This window comes from Lissotriton vulgaris, chromosome 12, assembly GCF_964263255.1.
Source record: "Lissotriton vulgaris chromosome 12, aLisVul1.2, whole genome shotgun sequence".
NCBI classification, from domain to species: domain Eukaryota; kingdom Metazoa; phylum Chordata; class Amphibia; order Caudata; family Salamandridae; genus Lissotriton; species Lissotriton vulgaris.
The window spans coordinates 485,504,791-485,521,046 of record NC_141700.1 but is presented as its reverse complement, the minus strand read 5'-3'; the positions used below and the strand labels follow the sequence as shown (position 1 = coordinate 485,521,046).

Here is a 16,256-nt window from a genome sequence, read left to right as displayed (position 1 = left end):
CCTACCAATCAATGAAAGATGCAGCACGTATATCATCTTAAGCTCCTTTTCAATTGACTCTATCAATGGGAGATAATTATCCAAGATAATTTTGTTAACATTGGCGTTTACCCTTATCCCCAGATACACTGCTGAGTCCACATATCTTTGATCTAATTTGATAATTTTGTTCGTACAAATGATCTGAGTTTTTTCCTCATTCAGGCGATACCCTGACCTAGCTCCAAAATCCTTGGCTAACTGACAAATCTCAACCATTGCTTGTTGTGGGGCGGATGTTATAATTGCCAGATCGTCAGCGTATGCCAGGAGTTTGGTAGTATGTCCATTAAGCATCACCGGAATAATCTGTTCCGAATTCAGGATTTTTTGAATTAGAGGATCTATATATAGCGAGAATAATATCGGGGAACAAGGGCAGGCTTGGCGGGTTCTCCTTCTGATTATTATCTTATCCGAGCTTTGACCCATAACCATAACCCTAGCAATCGGATCACTATACATTGCCTGAATTGCCTTCATACTCTTATTTCCAAACCCTCTTCTGGCCAAGATCCCCCATAAGCATTCCCAGGTCACTCGGTCGAATGCTTACTCGGCATCGAGAAGGATCATGGCCATATCCTTTCCCTTGGCAGCATGGGCATCAAAGAGGGCTATAGCGCGTCTTATATGGTCTGTGGTGTCGCGTCCTGGTACGAACCCATGCTGCCAAGAGGAAACCAACCGACCAATGATCCCTCCCAGCCTCTTTGCCCATACCATAGAATATAATTTTGTATCTGAGTTAATTAGGGATATTGGACGATATGATCCCGGGTTATTCTTGGGTTTGCCCTTTTTATGGAATATAACAATGTTAGTTTCCTTCCAAGTTTCCGGAATTGACCCTGAACATACTATACCGCTAAATAAATCTAGCAAAATTGGGGCTATTTCCTCCTCTAGACACTTATAAACTTCGCTGGGAATCCCATCGGGCCCCGCAGCTTTACCAGCAGCTAGTTCCTGAAGCGCTGTCTTAACCTCTGACAGAGTCAGATCTTGTTCCAATATTTCCCTACTTCTTTCATCTATTTTCGGGCCATCATCTTTAAGAGTTGGGCTCTGTACTGGTCCCTCACCTTCTTCATTATATAGTTTCTGGTAGAAGGTCTGGAATACTTTCAGAATCTCCTCCGGTTCAGTATATTCGGTCCCATTTTCCTGTATACTGGATATCAGATTATTGGATCTTTCCTGTCTAATTCGAAGTGCTAACACTCTACCTACCTGCTCCCCCGTCTCATAATGATTTACCCTTGAGGACTGGTAATCCCTAGACTCCTGTGTAGCTATCTCCTGGAGATCCGCTTTGATGGTAATCATTCTATTTAAACTTGCCTGACCATCAGTCCCCTGCCCTATCTCTGTAATATGTTGTGTTTCCACTATCCCCAACTCCCCAATCAGATTTTCAGCCTTCATTCTGTCTTCCTTCCTCAGTCTGGCTGAGCAATTTATTGTTCCCCCCCCCTCAGAGAGGCCTTAAACGTGTCCCAGACTGTATTGCGAGAGGCACTGTACCGATTCATGTCATAAAATTCCTTTGTCCATTGCCTTATATGTCTCACAAATCTATCGTCAGCAAGAGGCTTTCTTTCAAATGACCATTTCGTTAGCCGCCTTTTTACTTTATCCATCACACAGGTTAATATCAATGGGTTATGGTCAGAGATATATTTCGGCAATTTCCTTATTTTGACTTTACAAAGTTTATCTGAGGAGAGGAGGAAATAGTCTAGTTTAGTATATTTCCGTGTGGAAAAGAAAAGTAGGTAAAGCCTGGTTCAGTAGGATTTTTCGCATACCACACATCTTCAAGTCCATGCGATCTCATAAGTGAAGTGAGCGCCCTGAACACTTTTGGCTTAGATCAGGGGTCTCCAACCTTTTCTGTAGTGAGAGCTACTTCTGATCAGTAAAAATAGTCGTGAGCTACTAAAAGCTGAGCAACTCGCGCATTTTTCTGAGACATCCCCCCACACCCAACTTCATTAACTTTAAGCCTAATTACTGCTGTTCATCAGGGAAGACAAGGAAACACTTCCCACATAGGATCACAAACCAAAGAAAACATGTCCAACTACCCACAGTACTCATGCCATAGCTTGCTGACCATGTAGGTAAGTGCTTCAGTGCCACACATTGGATTAGTAAGCGCTAGAATAGATAAAAAGCTGCAACAGAAGGCCTCCCCTTACTTCATTATCAAATAAAGTAAAGTAAACAAAGGGAGAAAAGTTATGTTAAAAGTGAATACATATTACTTTTTTTCATGCTTGGGCCTTTGCAAACTATTAAAACAGCAACAAATGGCCTGTATTTGGAAAGGTGGCAAACCTAGTTTCACTATAAAGCACTTCACTCAGTTCTATAACACATACTTCAACTCTACAAAGTCCAGAAAATGCATAGCCATAGTTCTTCACTCTGTTCAGCCCAGCAACATACTGTCTGCTAAGCCTTCCACTCTCTGCCCAGTCTTCTACTTCCAGAAATCCATCTCCAATCTCTTCGCAGCCTTTTATTTAATCAAACCCATAATTTGCAGTCTATTTTACAAGGGCTTACTTTGCAGTCTAGCTTTCACCCCTAACTCAATTATGTTCTCACACTTCGTCCTGCACTTCACAGATTTCAGATGTCAGCATTTTCTGCATCCTACACTAAGCACATCTCCATTTTCTCAAAAGCCATTCACTAACAGTACAGCTGTCCTCTGCGCACACTTGCTACATACCCATTAGGCACACAGGTGTAAACCTCTTCAAAAAATGTTTTGAATGTGAGGGCATCAATCTTGTTGTGTACTATCCCAGCCATGGTGCTTCATCTGCTCAAATTGTTGAGGGCTGCCAGTGCATACTTGAATTCATTTTACTATTCTTTGTCTCAAAAACCATTGTGCTCTGTCTGATAATTGTTTGGTCTGCGCACCGCTAACAAAATGTTTGATGGGTCCCTACTCATCTGGAGCCTGTGCCTTACTGCAAAAGTAGGAGATTGGAAAGTAAAAATGTATTTTCCCTTCTCACATTGTGTGGCATGAATTTTGCAGTCTGGACATTAAAAAGCAGAGAAGAACAAGACAAAAACTCATCAAAGGGACTCCGTCTTTGACTGGTGGCAATGCCCTGTTTCTGCATGTTTACACATATGTTGCAGAATGGAAATATGCAAAGCAAGAGGCACACAGCCTTCATGTTTAAAAAAAAATATACATTTAATAATGTTGACAGTGCAAGTACATATTTTCAATGCACTGTTATACTTGGCCCAAGTCTGACCTTCATTTTAAAATTGCCCCACAGTTAAATTACAAAAATGAAGCTCAGTGCATATGAGGCCCTTTGATTGCAATATCCGCTGCCACCGCACTTTTACTATTGAAGAAAGATGTAAAGCGCGGTGGCTGCCAACGTTCCTTGCATGCTCGGAGCAGCTTTCTCTGTCTACTTCAGGCAAATATATAGCGCGGTGTATAGTTGCCTGAAGTAGACAGTGAAGAGTTTTATTGCTGGCAAGGATTTTTTTGTTATCTGCCACCGTGTTTTACTAATGACGGCAGGCAAATAAAAAAGCGCCGCAGCTGCCCAGTGCATGCAACGACTTCTAATTCAGGTAGATGTAAAGCGCTGTTGCAGCCCATATTAAACTCAAAGTTCCTTGCATGCACGGAGCCACTTTCACTGACTACAACGCGCAGGCAAATGAAAGCGTGGTGAAGTCAGCTCCGGGCATGCAAGGAACTTGCATTTTAGCACTGGCTGCCACTAGCAGCCCAGTGCCTGCAAGCACCTTTGATCTTAACATCGCCTGCCACCGCGCATTATTTTTTAATGCAGATCTAAAGCGCGGTGGGAGCCGACGTTCAAACCAAAGGGCCTTGCTTGCATGGGATTAATTTTAACAAATCACTATGCTGCTGCTCGGCCACGGGCCATCTTACCTTGCAGTAACTCCGGGAGGATCAAATAGGAAATACGAAGCACAACGCCAGCCTGGAAAAAAGAGGTGGTGCATGACTTCAGGAAGCGTGACTTCAGGAAGAACGTCACGTTCTTCAGCCCGCCCCGCCCTAGCAAAGCTCACTTTAGCCAATCTGAGGAGCTGGTTTGAGTGAAGGCGGGCAGGAGCTGATTGCCATAAAAGAGAATGATGTAATACGAAATACAATGCGAAATCACGTCTTAATTAGATAGGAAGCACGAGCTACTCCCAGAGGGTCGGCGAGCTACCGGTAGCTCGCGATCGACCAGTTGGAGACCCCTGGCTTAGATCCTGCATAGCTACCTATGCTGTTCCAATCGACCAACAAATTCATATCCCCACACATTATGATCGGTGTTGGCCAATCTACCAACTCTTCCTCTAAAATATCAAAGACTTCCGGGTCATCAAAATTTGAGCCATACACATTACACAAAGTATAACCAAGGGTCAATTCTGCTATTGCCCATCTTCCTGAACTATCTGCTTTGACTCTTTTTGCTCCTCCTAAATTTTGTTTGGCAAGAATAGCCACCCCCCTTACCATCGAAGTTTGTGATGAGGAAGCCAGTATCTCATAGCCCCTTATATTTAATAGATTTTTACTGGCCCACGGTAGGTGCGTCTCTTGCATACATAGAATATCGAATCTCGCAAAGTGTCCCACTCTCTGACGCTTTCTCCAATCATTTAACCCGGCGACATTAATAGAACAAATATTAATGTGTGATATTATCTAGTATTTTCTTTTCCGAATGGTAAAGAAGACGAAATCTTAATTCCTTGACTGACATTCTTCTTACTCTCTGGCTGAAGCCAAAAACCTTTTCATACCGAAACAACTCATTTTTTCTTTTTGCTCCCACCCTACCCTCCCCCTCCCTTCCCACCAATTTTCCCACCCACCACCCACTCCACCCCCCCCTGCCCACCCCCAGCACCACCCACACACCCACTCAAATGAGGCGCTCAGACCTGGTCTGTGCACGTGATGGAGAATCGATTGAAGTGGTGGAGATGACATTTCTCATAAAAAAAAGAAAGAAAATTCCATGCCCTGGATAGTAGACTGCCATTGCTAGGTAGCTTCATAGCCGAATGCCTTACAATAACCACAAACCATACTCCAAATAACAGTAGTAACAGTAATACCAACAGTTCACAGAGGGGGAATAGCAGATTAACCTATTGGTCGTCTAATCGAGACTAATCGGTATATCAGACCACATTGTTATTCTACATGCTTAGGTCCCTTGAGAATACAGATATTCCTTAGCTTTCACCTCCGACGTGAAATACAGTGTTAATGCTAATTCCTAACTATATAAGGAATGAAACCTATGGTTTTTTTCAGTGAATTCTCAAGGTTTTTTAAATGCTAATTCTATTAGCGGATAACGTTTAAATATGTCAATATCCTTGTGGGACCACCTGAGCAGCCCTCGGGCGTCAGGTTGTTTCTACCCTGTTCCCTTTTTGCATTTACACGTTTGTTTTTCTGCTTCTTTTGTGCCTCGGTCTACCTAGCACAAGATGAAAGCCAACACTTCCTGGTTAGAAGTGTTGACAGCCAATGAGCATTCTGCTTTCCTGCGAAGGCATGCTGATTGGCTGCCACTGTCTGTCAACACTCCAAACCAGGAAGTGTTGGCAGCCATCTTGTGCCTCGGTAGAACCAAGGCACAAGAAAGCAGTGAAACAAAGGTGCAAAACACGCAAAAGGGGCAGGGAAGCAGCACCCTGACCCCCTAGGCCTGCTCAGGGGGTCCCACAAGGACACCCCAGGCCCAAAAATATATATTTTTTCGGTTTCCCCTCAGGGTACGCGTACATGGCATCGCACCCAGCGCGTACTCCGCGAAATTTTCCCAAAAACATATTCGTTTTTTTGACCTTCGGGGTCCTCCTAGGCCCCCCTGATAAAACCTAGGGGGTCAGGGCGTCTCTACCCTGCCCCCTTTTATAGTTTTCCCCTTTTGTTTTTCTCCTCTTGTGTCTCGGTTCTACCGAGACACAAGATGGCGGACTCTCCGGACCGTTTGGAATGTTCACAGACACCCGAGAGCCAATCAGCTTTCCGCTCGCACACTTCCGTGTCGCGCCGAGTGCGCTCCCCGGTACGCGTACCTGTAAGCGCTCGAAGCGCGCATATAGATATTTATGTGTTTTTGAAGTTAATTTTCGTAAAAAGCACTGGAGCAATTTTCACCACATATAGAAAAGGCACTTCTGCGTACCAGTCCCTACAATTTTTCCAAGTTTGGTGTAATTCCGTTTAGCCGTTTGGGCTGTAGCCGTGTCTAATCGTCCTATGGAAATTAACATGGGGAAAACACGTTTTGGGGCCCCCCTTTTTTCTTGGCCCCCGCATGACGAATCCCCCCAAGACTTCCAGGGAAGGAGCGAAGCGGAGCTGGCCTAAATTTTGGAAAATTACATGCAAATTCCTCAACCAGCGCCAAAGTTATTCCCAATAGAATGTTGCGGATTTCCTATGGTAGCTAGTTCCTAACTATATATACCTACTGGCTATCGCCAGTAGGTAATATATATATATATATTCATATATATATATAAATAAAATCACTTTGCCCACCTGAAATACCTCGGAGGTCTGTGTCTCTTTCCTCGCCTGTCTGCTGCTGTGGAGTATCAGGAAGTGGTTCGAGTTTCTCCAGATATATATATATACTAGTAGCCCGTCCCGACGTTGTCCGGGTAGGCTTTGCTCGGTGAAAGGTCCTCACCAGCATTGCGCTCCCCTGGGCATGTCGGTGCGGTTTTCCTCTCTATTTAAAGAAGTCAGTGGCCGGCTCACTTCCTGCTTTCACCTCCTTTGCCCATGTGTTGTGGGCACGCTGGAACACCGCCTGCAGCTCGCCTCGGGGCAGCATCGATCGCATCATGGCAGGCCTCACTCTGCAGTTATTGGAAGAATTATCCTGCGCCACCGCCCCGCGCCCACAGACACGCATGGCGATGGCGCCCACAGACACGCATGGCGCAGCTCGCCTCGGGGCAGCATCGATCGCATCATGGCAGGCCTCACTCTGCAGTTATTGGAAGAGTCATCCTGCGCCGCCGCCCCCACACCCACAGACACGCATGGAGATAGGGAATAGCAGAGGCCAATCAACAGACACCCACCAAGACAGAAGAAGGAAAGGCAGCGCCCTTCCTGTTCCTCTCTGGGGCTGCATTGCTATTTGCGCAACATTCTTCTCCATGTGAAGAGATTCTTACTTTTTTGTGCATTTCTGCCAACTCTCGACGGGCCCCGCTGAGCATGGCGTGATCGCTCCGGCCCTCACAGGGTGTTGCTTCCGGCTTCCGCGCTCCTGGCGGCCGACCCGTGATGTCAGCACGCACGTCGTTAGCTGGCGCTACTTCGAAGGGACTACTTTTCCAAAAAAGTTACTTTGCTCTTATAACATATATTTTTTTGACATATATAGCCTATGTCCATCTGTTTACCCTGACCATTCCGTTGATGTATTGGGTGTTTGGATTGGCTCTGTGGTTCCCGAGTTTACCCGCCTCAAAGGTTCCCAGTTCTCACTTTATAATAGTAGTATAGATTCACTGAAAAAACCGTAGGTTATAGACCATATATAGTTAGGGATTAGCATTTACAAAACCTTATTTTACTCATACAAAACCATTGAAATTCGCATATATAGTTAGTTGCACTAACTATATATCGCGCACCCGCAATCCACTGCTGATGATGTCACATATTACATCATTCATGACATGGTCAGTGACATCACTGATGACATCACTGATGACATCATCCAGTGACTGTATGTTTCTGTAAAGTTAAAATATGTCTTACATATTTAAGAATGAGTGGATGTATAAGTGTCTGGATGAAGGATTTAGTAGGTGCATGACTGACTGTATGAGAGAGTGATTAAATGTGTCTCACTGAGTGCATGGGTTAGTGACTAAACTGTCTTAATTTGTGCATCATTATATCTGTTGTCCTGTAAACTGCTGCATGTGTTGATCAGTAGCTATATGAGTAACTATATGGGTTATTGATTGGTTGCCCAAGTATTTGAATGGGAGAGTGAGTGTGTGTGTGGGGGTGGCTGGGAGGTGTGTGACTCTGTGCATATATGTGTGAACAGTTGATTCACTAGATGTATGGGTTCAAAACTGCATGTGGAAACAGCTGTGTGGGTGGTTGACTGTGTGCATGAGTGCATTGGTGAGTGAATGGATATCTCAGTGCTACATGTCAAAGTACATTTGTAAAACACAGTACATGTGAGAGTTGACATATATAAATAACTGTGTATAAGAGCCAGTGAATGTGTGAGTGGCTGCATGGATCATTGTAAACTTGTATCAGTGATTGTATAAGAGAGTAAATATGTGTTAGAATATGTTTGAGTAAGTAAGGTGTGTATAACTGTATAGTTGAGGAAATGGAGGTGTGATTGATTCTTTGCATGACTGACTAGGTGTATGAGTAACTCCATGGATGAGTGACAATCTGTGAGTGTCTGTTTACACTGAGTGTATCTAAGGTTATATTAGAGTCTGAAGATGTTCATCGTATTATCACATGAATGATGTCATCAGTGATGTTATCAGTGATGTCATTTGAGTTGTCATCAGTGATGTCATCAGTGATGTCACTGACCATGTCATGAATGATGTAATATGTGACATCATCCGCAGTGGATTGCGGGTGCGCGATATATAGTTAGTGCAACTAACTATATATGCGAATTTCAATGGTTTTGTGTGAGTAAAATAAGGTTTTGTAAATGCTAATCCCTAACTATATATTGTCTATAACCTATGGTTTTTTCAGTGAATTTTCAAGGTTTTGTAAATGCTAATCCCTAACTCTATATGGTCTATAACCTATGTTTTTTTCTGTGAATTTTCAAGGTTTTGTAAATGCTAATTCCTAACTATATATGGTCTATAACCTATGGTTTTTTCTGTGAATTTCAATGGTTTTTTAATAGCAAATATCAAAAGCTGTAAAATGTATTCTTCTTTTAAATGAAAAATATATTTTATATGTTTTTATTATAATTTTTTTATGCATCTGCCAAACCCTGACCTCTTAATAGTGCACTGTGGTGGAAATGATTTTGGGACTATGACTGGGGTTGGTCTGGAAATGCTTTTAAAGGACACCTTTCATCAATTGATGACACTTTTTCCCCAAACTGCCTTAGTATATTCCAATATATGCCAAAGACAGAAATGGAACTGTTCCAACCAATTTTGTCCACAATTTGAGAAAGCACGGAAACATGTGAATAAATCTGTTTCTGCTTACATGAGAGACTTTAGAATGGGTTCAATATACAACAATAACGTGCGTTACAACATGCAAGACATCTACAGAGGAGATGGTGTGCACTTCTCAGATGAGGGGAATAGAATATTCCTCCTGAATTTTAAACTGTGCATTGAAACATACTTGTAGGTACCTAAATCAGCCACAGAACCCAATAGCTCCTTTCTGAGCTACCCTACCTCTGATCATTCAAAACGTTTATCTTTTTCTAACTTTTTTCACTATTTTTCACCAAAGTACCCTCCCCGGTTTGCTTACCGGTGCGCGTACCGGGCGCTCCCCGCGCGATTTAAAAACATTTTTTTTTGGCCTATATGAGCGTCCTAAGCCCCCCTCAGAAAACCTAGAGGGTCAGAACGTGTCTACCGTGCCCCCTTCTACCCATTCCGAACATTGTTTCCCCTCCATCTTGTGTCTCAATTCTACCGACACACAAAAAGGAGGACTCCCGTAACGCTGCCGGTACGCGTACCGGGGCGCGCACCAGTGAGCGCTCGCTAAAAAAAGGTGGGAAAGTAATTTACAGAAAAACCACTGGAGACACTTTCATCAAATATAGAATAGGCCCTACTACATAGCAGTCCCTACCATTTACCCAAATTTGATGGAATTCCATAGAGAAAATTATGCTGTAGGCCTGACTAAATATCCTGAGGTAAATTACATGACAGTAACACATATGAAGTGTTAGAATTGACAACCAATTAAAATGTTACTTTCATTTTCTACTATTATTTCAAGACATTTGATTGGTTATGTACCTGAATATATATAAAGAAAGAGAGAGAAACACAGCCATTTTGACTACTACTTCCTGAAGTACATTTCAAGAGCATTTTCACTGTCAACTTTAACTTCTTTTTCAAAGGTAAGATATAATTTAAAAAAATTGAAAGGAGAACTATGTTATGCACTTTAAATTAAATAAGGAAAACGTTTTCAGATAGTTACATACTGTCCCTCTATAAGAGTTAGTCATTGAGAAAGACTTAATTATTTAAATTATTGTTTGAGTTAGGCTTCTGTGGTATAATTATGAATTTACTTAGGCTTCATCACAGGCACTGTTTAATAGTTCTACTTCCTGCCTGAAACCATGCACTGCCCAAAGATTACTTCACTGTTAAAAACTCACAAGCACCTGTCTGAACTTAAACCCAACAGTGCCCTATCTCCACTGATATATTTTTTTAATGCAATTTACAGCAAGAAAATGGAAGCACAGCAAAAAGAAAATACAATTTCATTTTAAATTAAGATTGAAAGCAATCCAAACCAAGAAAAAGAAAAACTAGACTTTATGGATGAATCAGAAGACCAAGAATTATTAAAATGTGCTGAAGAATGTGAATGTGATTCTTGGAATGAAAAGGAGGACATTCCTAATGATTTAATGTTACAAATTCTCTTAGATTTTGAAAAATCAGAACAATAAATTTAAATTTTAAAAGTTAAAATTGTTTAAGACATTATTCTTTTTAATATGAAAATATGAAATAGTACCCAAAAAGATCAAATATAAACTGAGACTTAAAATATACTGTGCAACTTTTTTGTGTTACATAGTAAGTTTGCTCATAGTTACTTCCTTTCTCCCACTATATTATCTCCAATGTGTATTTAACATCTCTTTATCATCTCCTGCCTCCATGTTCTTTCTGCTTTCCTCACAGAATATGCTATGAATTCCCTATACCACAATAACTTCTGAAACAACATGCAAGATATCTACAAAGGAAACGGTGTATATTTATTTTTAGACTCTGCATTGGTACCTACATGTTGGTACTTACATAAAAAAAATACAACAAAAAGAACAATCAATAAACATACAATATTTGAACATTCTTTCATTCTTTTTTCCATATATTACGCTCCCCGGACCGCTTCCCGGTGCGCGTACCGGGCGCTCCCCCCGCAAAAAAAACGATAATAACATTTTTTTGTTTTTGCCCCACGGGGCCCTTTTAAAGCCCCCTCATCAAACCTAGGGGGTCAGAGGGATGTACTCTGCCCCCTTATGCTCATTTCCCCCTTTGTTTTTGCCACCTCTTGTGTCTCGATCCTACCGAGACACAAGATGGCGGCCGTTCCGGACTGTTTAGAATATTGACAGACACCGGAGAGCCAATCAGCTACACTTCGCGAAGTTCCGTTACGCGTCAGGTACGCGAACTGGGGCGCTAACGGGAGCACTGTCACAGATATATCTGTTTTTTAAAACGTTAATTTCTCAAAATCCACTGGAGCACATATATTGAGACATAGCAAAGGCACGCCGGGCAAACCATATCTACAATTTTGCCAAGTTTCGTGTAAATCCATTCAGCCGTTCGAGCTAAAAATGATTCCAACCGCCCTATGGAAAAATGAATGGGAAAAACGCGTTTTGGGACCCCCCTTTTTTCTCGGCCCCCCCTTGACGAAACCCCCCCAAATTTTCAGGGGCTGCTCGGAAACAAAATGTGCCATTTTCCTGAAAATTTCAGCCAATTCCGTACACAAACGTCAAAGTTATTCGACATAGAATTTTCAGAAATCCCATAGGGAAAAAATCCTAACTATATATACCTACTGGCGACCGCCAGTAGGTAATATATATATATATATATATATATATATATATACTACTTCACACCTGAAACCATACAGAGCCCATAGATAACTTCTCTGTTATAAACTCACAAGTACCTGTCTGAACTTAAACCCAACATTGCCCTATCTCTACTGATGTATTTATTTTTTATGCAAATTTCAGCACAAAAATGGAAGGAGAACAGAACGTTTCCTTTGAAATTGCCCTAGAGATACAAAATATGGAAATAATTGAAAGCATTGACTTGGAATTCATGGACGAATCACGAGACCAAGAACTTCTACAATGTGTAGAATCTGTGGATTTGTTACTTCATTATGAGGACGATAAAATGTGGGAAGTTATGTTCACTCAACAAGAGGACATTTCGGACAGTCAAATGTTAGACAGTCTATTAAATTTTGAAAAAGAATCAGAAGAATACATTTATATTTAATAATCAAAAATTGTTCGAGTCTTTAATCATTTTTATATGTAATTCATAAACTAGTACCAAATTGATTATAATGTAAAGTCAGACTTATAGTATACTGTGCAACTTTTTTATGTTACTGCATTGGTACCTACATTTTGCTACTAAAATAAAAAAAAACAACAAAACGAACAATCAATAAACATACAATATTTAAAAAGTCTATCATATTTGTTTCCATATAGTACGCTCCCCGGACCGCTTTCCGGTGCGCGTACCGGGCGCACCCCACGCAAAAAAAAAGGATTTTTTATTTTTTTTGCCCCGCGGGGCCCTTTTAAAGCCTCCACATCAAACCTAGGGGGTCAGGGAGGATCTACTATGCCCCCTTATGGTCATTTCCCCCTTCGTTTTGGCCTCCTCTTGTCTCTCGATCCTACCGAGAGACAAGATGGCGGCCGCTCCGGACTGTTCAGAATGTTGACAGACACCGGAGAGCCAATCAGCTTCGCTTCGCAAAGTTCCGTTACGCGTCAAATACGCGAACCGGAGCGCTACCCGGAGCGCTGTCACAGATATATCTGTTTTTTAAAATGTTAATTTCTCAAAATCCCCTGGAGCACATATATTGAGACCTAGCAAAGGCACATCGGGCTAACAGTCCCTACAATTTTGCCAAGTTTCGTGTAAATCCATTCAGCCGTTCGAGCTAAAAGTGAGGCCAACCGCCCTATGGAAAACTCAATGTTTAAAACGCGTTTTGGGACCCCCCTTTTTTCTCGGCCCCTCCTTGACGAAACCCTGTCAAATGTCAGGGGCTGCTCAGAAACAAAATGGGCCATTTTCCTGAAAATTTCAGCCAATTCCGTCCACAAACGACAAAGTTATTAGACATAGAATTTTCAAAAATCCCATAGAGAAAAAATCCTAACTATATATACCTACTGGCGACCGCCAGTAGGTAATATATATATATATATATATATATATATATATATATATATATATATATATATATATATATATATATTCTCGGTAGTTGGACATATCACTCGTACGAACCCATAGAGATTCCGCCGTGATAGTTAGTTCAGCTAACTATAACTTGCTCCCTTGCTATGCACTGCTGATGATGTCACATAATACATCATTCATGATATGGTCAGTGACATCACTGATGACATCACTTATGACATCTCAAAGGATTTCACTGATGACATCACTGATGACATCATCCAGTGACTGTGTGTTTCTGTAAAGTTTAAATATGTTGTATATATATATATGCCAAGGTGTATTGAAGAATGAGTGGGTATATAAGTGTCTAGATGAAGAATTTAGTAGGTGCGTGACTGACTTTATAAGTGAGTGATTAAATGTGTCTTACTGAATGCATGGGTTAGTGACTAAACTGTGTGAATGTCTGTATCAGTCTGTTGTGTAAGCTGCTGCATGGGTTGGTTAGTAGCTACATGAATATTTGTATGGGAGACTGAGTGTGTGTGTGTGAGGGGTGGGAGGTGTGTGCATAGATGTGTGAGTGGTTGATTGAGGGTGTATGGGTTCAAGAATGCATGTGGAAACAGTTGTATGGGTGGGTGAGTGTATGTATGGGTGTGTTGGTGAGTGAATGGATGTCTCAGTGATATATGTCCAAGTAACTACATATGTAAAAGGCAGTGTATGTGAGAGTTGGAGTATATAAATGACTATACACACGAGTCAGTGATTGTGAGAGTGGTGTATGGATGAATGTGTACTTGTATCAGTGATTGTATAAGAGAGTAAGTATGCATTAGTATCTGTATGAATAAGTGAGGTGGTGTATGTATAACTGTATAGGTGAGTAAATGGCAGTGTGATTAATTCTTTGCATGACTGACTGGGTGTGTGAGCAACTTCATGGATGAGTGGCAGTGTGTGTGTGTCTGTATAGGTATATGAGTGCATATGATAGTGTATTGATGAGTGACTGCATGTATGTATGAGTGATTGTATGGATGAATGAGTGGATGTGTAAGTAGACCTAGGAATCAGTGAGTGCGTATGTAGTAACTGGTATTGGTGTATTGATGGTTTCAAAAATGTTAGTCTGTATTTTACAGTGGGTGTATTAAAGGTTATATTAGAGTGTGAGGAGGTGCATCAGATTTTCATGTGGATGATGTAATCAGTGATGTCATTTGAAATGTCATCAGTGATGTCACTGACCATGTCATGAATGATGTAATATGTGACGTCATCAGCAGTGCATTGCGGGGGTGCAAGTTATAGTTAGATGAACTAACTATAACAGTTGAATTTCTATGGTTTTGTACGAGTGAAATGTCCAACTAACTATAAAGTCCCTGAAACCTTTGGTTTTTTCAGTGAATTTTTAAAGGCCAATTTCTAACTGTAACGTCCCTGAAAACCTATGGTTTAAATGAGAATTTGTAAGTATAATGTGCCTCAATCCTATTTTTTTTAGATAATTACTACGGTTTTATACATGCTAATTTCTAACTATAACATCCCTATTAAGTCCGCTTGAATCCTGAAGGTCACCGGTGGCCAAGGAGCCCACAAGGTACCTCCAGTAAGCGCCACAGAGCTGCGTTGCAGAGAGGTGTTCCTAGGCCATGCCCCTTATTACACCACGCTGCAAATGCGGCTTCTGCCGCACTGCAGCTCAGACGATGAAGTCCACTTGTGTCCTGAGGTCCTCAGGACACAAGATGACCTCATCGTTCCAGAGTGCTGGAGAAAGAGGGCGGACCTTGGATGACCTCTCAGCAATCACGCTGTGTGGGACTTACTGGAGGCAACAGGTGGGGTTGTTGGCCCTCAACGAACCTCAGTAGCCAAGGGGATCTAGTACCCCAACAAGTTGTGCACCAGGATGATACTTTACAGAGTGGCTGTAAAAGGGGGCGGATTCTCTGGCAACTTCCCCCGGACCAGTGTTTTTTTTTTTTTACAATGAGGAGGAGGGCAGTGCGGCTCCCCTCCCTTGGACAATTTTTTTTATAGGGTAGGGCGAACCAAGGAGCCCCCTTCCCTGGCCAATTTCAGCCTCAGGGACCCATTCCCAGGGCCTGGCCATTACACTATGGGAAGGAGGGCCACGCAACACCCCTCCTTGGGCCAGTTTCAGCCCCTGGGACCCCATTCCCTGGCCTCTTCATTCTGTATGATCCTAGGGCACCTAGTGACCTGTGTTGGCAACCACGGGAGAGCCTCAAGGCCCCTGCAGTCCCTGCCAGCTTCCTGCCTCCTGCAGGAGCTGGCATTGCTGTGACAGAAAGGGGACTGCTGAAAGGCAGCACTGTGTCTGTCAGAGAAATGTTTTCATCTGTTTCTATCCTTGCATATTTGTGTGCGGAGAAACAGATGAAAACTCACTTTTCTGCAAGTCAGAGCTGTTTGACAGCTCCGACTTGCAGAAAGCGGAGTTATGTTTGCTTTCGTTTGGTGGGAGCTGTCAGCTTCCACCAAGCTAAAGCAAACAGCTACCTCCCAATGGTGGGCACTTCGGGAGGTAGCAAGAGCCAGCCTTGGGGGATGGCGGCCCCCAGGGTCATCCATGGCACCATGAGGGGTTGTTTTTATCCTAAATGTTCCACCCCCCTACCCAAGTCTTATTTGTATGCAATCTGTTAACCCTGTAAAGCGTTCTGATACCCTAACGGGTCAAGTCTGCGCTCTATAAAACACAAATAAATAAATAAATGCATAAAAATATATATGTATATATTTATAGTACTACAGAGAAGGGTGCTACATAATATATATATATATATATATATATATATATATATATATATATATATATATATATATACATATATAGTACTACGTAGAAGGTTGCTACATATATATGTATATCAAATATTTAAGAAGTAGTCCAG

At 42.0% G+C, this 16,256-nt stretch overlaps 1 protein-coding gene across 1 annotated transcript in view; it reads right to left on the bottom strand.

Annotated features, from left to right (window-relative positions):
* Positions 1-16,256, bottom strand: part of FA2H (fatty acid 2-hydroxylase) — an 824,473-nt gene that overhangs the window by 65,963 nt on the left and 742,254 nt on the right. The gene's annotated exons all lie outside the window — the stretch shown is intronic.